Source organism: Geospiza fortis, unplaced genomic scaffold (genome assembly GCF_000277835.1).
Source record: "Geospiza fortis unplaced genomic scaffold, GeoFor_1.0 scaffold173, whole genome shotgun sequence".
Classification (NCBI taxonomy): domain Eukaryota; kingdom Metazoa; phylum Chordata; class Aves; order Passeriformes; family Thraupidae; genus Geospiza; species Geospiza fortis.
In genome coordinates this window covers 2,303,899-2,309,687 of record NW_005054334.1, presented here as the reverse complement: position 1 = coordinate 2,309,687, position 5,789 = coordinate 2,303,899, and the positions used below count along the sequence as shown (strand labels likewise).

Genomic DNA, 5,789 nt, shown 5'->3' with positions numbered 1-5,789 from the left:
ACAGGCATGTCAGTCTTGCTCTCTGGAGTTACAGAAATGCCTTTGTAGTGTGGAGAGTGGGTGTCAGGTTAGGGTCACATACCCCTCTGAATCCAGGAACGGGTTTGTACAAAGATGAAGGAGATGAGATGGTTATATCCTTTGTATGTATCCTTTTCACCCCCAGATTTCTTTCCTGTAGGCATTTTACCCACTCTTCCCATTCAAAGCTAATCTGTAATGAAATGGCCACAATGGAGGAAGTGTTATTGCTGCATTTTGAAATAGAGAGCTTGTATCATGTTTGTGGGCACCTGCAGGGTTGGCGTGGCCAAATCACTGTTTTGGGGTGTCTCGGATGTTGGAAAGCCACCACTTCAGCATTCTGTACATCACTTTGTCTCGTGTTTGAGTGTCTTCATCGCCCAAAAGAGTAAAAGCAGAGTTTTAAAAACCCAGGCGTAGGTTCTGTGTGCTGTGGAAGCCGCCAGTGTAGGGTGGAATCTGTCTTTGGTGTAATGAATGCCCCAGCCTGTGGTTTTCCGCAAGGGATAGTGCTGGAGTTCCTGGCGCATGTGGGGAGCATCGCTCCCGCTGCTTTGTATCCACTCCCATTAGCTTGTTGATACATTTGCTATCAGCCGGCAAAGTGTGGGATTGCCTGAGAAGAGGGTTAATGCACGCTGGAGACTGCAGCTCCCTGGCAGCCTGAGCTCATCCAAGCGCTGGTGCCCATGGCCCTTCCCTCCCCAGCTTCTCCACCCCCTGTCCTTTCTGGCTCTGGTTCTCCTCCAGCTCCTTGCCAAGCTGTTTCAGCACTCTTAACTGGGAACAAAACTAACCTGGCAATAAAAAGTGAGTAATTTTTTTCCCTGGGATATGTGCTGAAAGGGCTCAGTGGTGGGCAGGCTGGCAGGGGAGGGAGGGCAGGAGTGCACAGCTGGAGGGAGGGTGGTGGCAGCTCCAGCCAGAGCCCCTCTGAAGCTGCACCTGGGAACTGGGAAAGGGAGACTGTGTTGGAAGGCGCTGGGAAAGAGACTCTGCTACAGCAGCTTTTTTGTTGATCTATGAGAAGGGGAGGGGGGTGGAACACAGCCCATTATTAATTAATTAATTATTCTCATGCTCCTAAGCAGCAGCCTTGTATGGTAAGCCCTTTCTTTCTTGTCTTTGTACAGCCAGGGAGCAGTGCTTTGCATGTGTGATGTTTGCATCCCTGACAGGAAGCTGTGACCTGGCTTCTAGGAGGGACAGCACGGTCCCTTCATTGCCTTCACTCAGAAGGATCCCTTTCTTACAGAGAGCTGAGGGTGGGCAGCAGCTCCAGGTTCCTGACAGGCTCTTCAGATCCCAGCTCCAAACATTTTTGCTGTTTACAGAAGGGATTAGGTTAGTGCAGAGAGCAAACAGTTGTAGCCTGGAACTCTGGTCTTCACAAACAGGTTAATTGCCTCTGTTAGCTGCAAATCAGTTGCTTCGAAGATTCATAAAATTAGTTCAGTGAAGACATATGTATTAGAAACCCCATTCCACTAATAGGCTTATACCCACATCCCAGTGATTTGGGGGTTAGCAGAGTTCAAAGGCATTTTTAAGAGATTGTTTGATGTTTATATGCTGTACCATTTCCCTGCACCTTTCTGCAATGCTGATGACTCACAGTAGGGTTATGGATAACACAGACCAATTACCTTATGGCACTTTGCCACATCTATACAGAAATTTTACTAGCTTAGCTTTACCAGGAGTATAATTTTTATTTGGCTGGTTAGGGTTTTCTATCTATGCATATTATGGCATAGCAACACCGAAGAGATCTGGAACTGCATTGCTGTAAGACTCCTTTCATATCCCTCTACTTACACCCATTTCTCTAATGAGGAAAACAAAACCACTTCTTCACAGAACAGATTGATCTTTGACAATTTTATGGAAGCAGGAGGCCTTTGTGTGCATTTCTGGTGTTTGCTCTTTGCGCTCCAATGCCATGATCTTGGATCACCACCTGCTGTCTGCTGAAAGAATTCATCCTGTGTCACATTTGCTGAACCACGTTGCTCCTTGTTGAGTTGTCGTCCCCAGCTCCCACCCTTCCACAAGGTATCGCCACGTGCAGTTACTCATCGGTTACTCATCGTTCCTCCGCTTAGCTTGGAGCTGCAAAGTTCATTAATTAACTTAAAGCTGCATAAGCTCTTAGAAATGTGTCCCCATTAGGGATTTTTCACTGCTTTAGCTAATTTGTTTTTTAAACAAAAGGTGGGATTGGTTTTTACTGATCTCTGTAGGCAAACCTCTGGCTTAAGGAAGAAGGTTGGCACCTGCAAGGACATGACTGGACCTTTGTAGGGCTGAGAATAGGGGCCTGAAAGCAGAGCCCAGATGGGTAACCATATCCTTCTTGTGCCATGAGGGCTTGGGTGCTCATGAATCAGATACCAACATTTTGCAAGGGGGCAGCTGCCTTGAATTCCTACCTGATGCGAATGAATGATTTCTGTGGGAACAAAGCATCAGAAGGAATAGAAAACACAGGAATTATCGCTTTACTTTGAACTATAGGTCAACATATATCATACTGAAGTGTGGTTTGGTGTGGTTTTTTTTGTTGTTGTTGTTGTTGTTTTGTTTTGTTTTTGTTTTTTAAGGAGTGTGTGTTAATTGCACTGTTTCACTTGCACTGAACAGCCTTTCCCAGTTTGAGCATGGGATGGCAGTTATCATGGTTGGTGCATGGCAGCACAAACTGGCAGAGCTAATCAGTTCATCTGGAACTGCCAAAATTATTCCTGCAACCAAATGTCCCTCACACTCACCTCCTGGAGACTGCCAGCCTGATGCATTGTGGCCAAGAGAGGTGTCTGTCTGCTCTTGAACGTGGATTAAAATTTACTTCATACCATCAAAGAAGTTTAAGATGGTAGTAGTTTTTGTGGGGAGCTGCACCCAGATTTTCCTAGTCCTGTGGTGGCATCCTTGTGTAAGTTTGGGGCTGGTGACTGCTCTTGGATATGATTATCTGAGTTTCTTGTTGCATTTGAGTAAATTTTTAAGACATCTTCATGAGCTTAAACAGGCAGGACTGGCAATGCAGTGAGGTATGTCAAGATTGGATAGCCAAGATACTTTCCTTTACCTGGAAATGCGAGGATTTCTCCATTCTCTCTCTACTTCCTGTGAAGTGTGACAAGCAACACCCCTAAATGCAGAATTTTACATGGTGGTTTAGAAGTACGGAAAGGAGTTCAGGTTCTGTATTTGAAGATTAATGGGATCTGTGTGTGTGTGTGTTGTGTGTTAGCTCTTGAAAATATGAAGTGTTGTGTAAATGTTGAAATTTGGTAGAATAACAGAAGAGGAAGAATCTCCTCTGGGTTTGGAGGATATCAGTATGCTGTGAAACCTGCAGAGATCTCATCAGGAGTCCTTTTCTGTTGACGCTAGTGGAAACAGGGAAAAAAGTAATTCTAAAGCATCAAAGGAAATTAAAATTACAAAAAAAATCAGACGGGAAATATGTCCATAATCATATCAAGAGAAAAATAATTTGAGATACAGATACTCCATGGGATGATGAAACCCGGACAAATATAATAATGATAGATCTCCAGATAACCTGAGACATTAAATGAAGGATGAATTTGTAATAAAATATATGATTTTTGCATGTTAGTGTGATTTGAGGAGTGGGGGAGTGACAATGGTATTAAAAACATTTTATTCTGCCCCAGAAATCCTTCTTTGAAAAGTCTTAGGAAGGTCAGAGAGAAGTAATAAATAAAGTTACCAGGATATTTTGGCTTGAGAGGTGTGATTAAGCTCAAAATAAATATGTATTATCAAAATGCCACAAGCAACAGAGGAGAGAGTAAGTATTTTTCATCCTTCAAACATTTATAGATAGATAATTGAAGAAAAGAGAGAAAATACTTAAAAGGTTGAAATGCATTTAAACTGGAAGGAACAGTATTAACTGAGGGGGAAAAACATTGAAAATAAGATTATATAAGGTTCCTGGGCTGGCATTTTAAACAGTCTAAGAGTGATGTTGTACAGAATGCTGGATTATGTCCTTTGGGGAGCAGCCCTGCACTGTTGACACGATGGCAGAATTGGTTTTGTTTGGGCCTAATCAGCATTCTCTTCCTCTGACTTAGGATGCTGCTGGCTTGGAAATCTAGCTTGTTCTAAGAAGACTGGTAAATGTTCCTCCATTTTTCCTGTGGAAAAATTTTTCATTGAAAAGAAAAAGTCAGTTTCCTATTTAGCTCCTATTGGAAACGTAAGAAAGGGGGGCAGACAATGTGGGCTGTAGGGAAGAATGCAGACCATCAAATACAATGAAATACTGTAAACAGAAGAGCTTGGAAAGGAGACAGTACGTGGACAGAATGGAGCTGTCATGTCAGGGGATAAATGGTCTGAGCAGGTGAGCAGTGAGATTCCTGATACCTGGTTTGTGGTGGGATGGCTGTCGTTCTGTCTGTCCTGCCTCCTGCTTTAGAACTCGCTCTGCAGATCTTGATGATGGGTTAGGTCGAGTCAGAATTGCTTGCTTTGAAGCTGAGAATAGCAAAGGAATGAGCAGAACTGGAGGGCTGGTGGAGCTGCCCTCCTTTTTTGGGGGGGAAACAAAAACCCTGTCCTGCTTTCAGAAAACGTGCTTGGTGCGTGAAAAACCTCCGCAGAGCTGTGAGCACGCGACGCAGGGCTGCAGGTGCTTGGGGGAGTGCGTGCAAGGAGCTGAGCACTGGCCACGGCTGGCATGCTCCCCTGAATTCTTCATTCTCAGATAAGGCTGCGGAGTTTGTGTTCCTGCAGGCAGCAAGGCTGGACTTGAAACCGTTCCTTCTTCAGCACGGGCCAAGGCTGCAGCTCGGCTCTGCTAAGTGGTATTGAATGCCCTTCCCTCTCCTTCTCCCCAGCTGCAGGAGCGCGTGGCCACGTGGCCCCCAGGGGAGGCAGACCAGATAGACTAATGTCAGAGCAAATTTGGGATTCAGCCAGTGTCTGAATGACCCGGTGCTGGCTGGAGGTGCACTGCGTTTATCATTGTTTCCTCCGCCCGGAAGGGAAAGCTGCAGGTAGGCTGATAAAGGGACTGAAAGGTTTGTCCGGCTTCTTTGGAGGTCCGTCAGCCCCTGCATGCTCTCTGCTGAAAGGCTGCTTGGTAATTCCCACTCTGCCTTTCCTATCCACGGGATAAGGTCTGTTTCGCTTTTACTCCATTGATTTAAGCATGCTGGTGTCAGAATAGCCTCGAGCACCTCCAGGCTTTGTGGGGGAGGACCCAGGGCTGGAACAGCAGCCAAAATTTAAAATCAGGATTAGTCTGTTGACATGCACATAAATCAAACAGCCCTCCTATCATAAATCTTTTCTGTGGATTTTTTTTCTGCTGCGGCAGTGAAAGCAGTAGGAGCGGTGCAGCAGCCTGGGCTTCCCAGGGTTGAGCTTCAATGTCAAGGCTGTTCTCCTTCACCCCGGGTGGCTGAATGCAGCTCCCCCCTTGGTGAGATCCCTGCAGAGGCTGTAGGGCTGCATGCTTTTTTGTTTCCTTCTCGTGGTTTTCTGACATGGTGGGGGTAGCATTTTTATTGTCTTCTGGGGGTATCTTTTGCATGGTCAGTTCTTTGTTTCTGAGTCATCTGATTGGTGTTAGCCACATCTAAGACGGTGCTAAAAGCTTCTAAGAAGTCCACTATGCAAGAGGTCTCTGTGGGATACCCTGAGCTGAGGCAGGAGTGGGTGATTAATGCCTTGAGTGATTGTAGAGATGCTCAGGATTGGGGAAAGAGAGACTGTGCGGC

At 45.6% G+C, this 5,789-nt stretch overlaps 1 protein-coding gene across 12 annotated transcripts in view; it reads left to right on the top strand.

The window, feature by feature from the left end:
- RBFOX2 (RNA binding fox-1 homolog 2) overlaps positions 1 to 5,789 on the top strand; it is a 113,461-nt gene that overhangs the window by 46,298 nt on the left and 61,374 nt on the right. The window contains exon 1 of one of the 12 annotated variants that reach the window (XM_031057693.1): positions 4,989 to 5,063. The exons of the other annotated variants lie outside the window; for them this stretch is intronic. The gene's annotated coding sequence lies outside the window, so the exon portion shown is untranslated. Of the gene's footprint in view, positions 1 to 4,988; positions 5,064 to 5,789 lie in introns of those variants that run through there. 12 annotated transcript variants of the gene reach the window in all.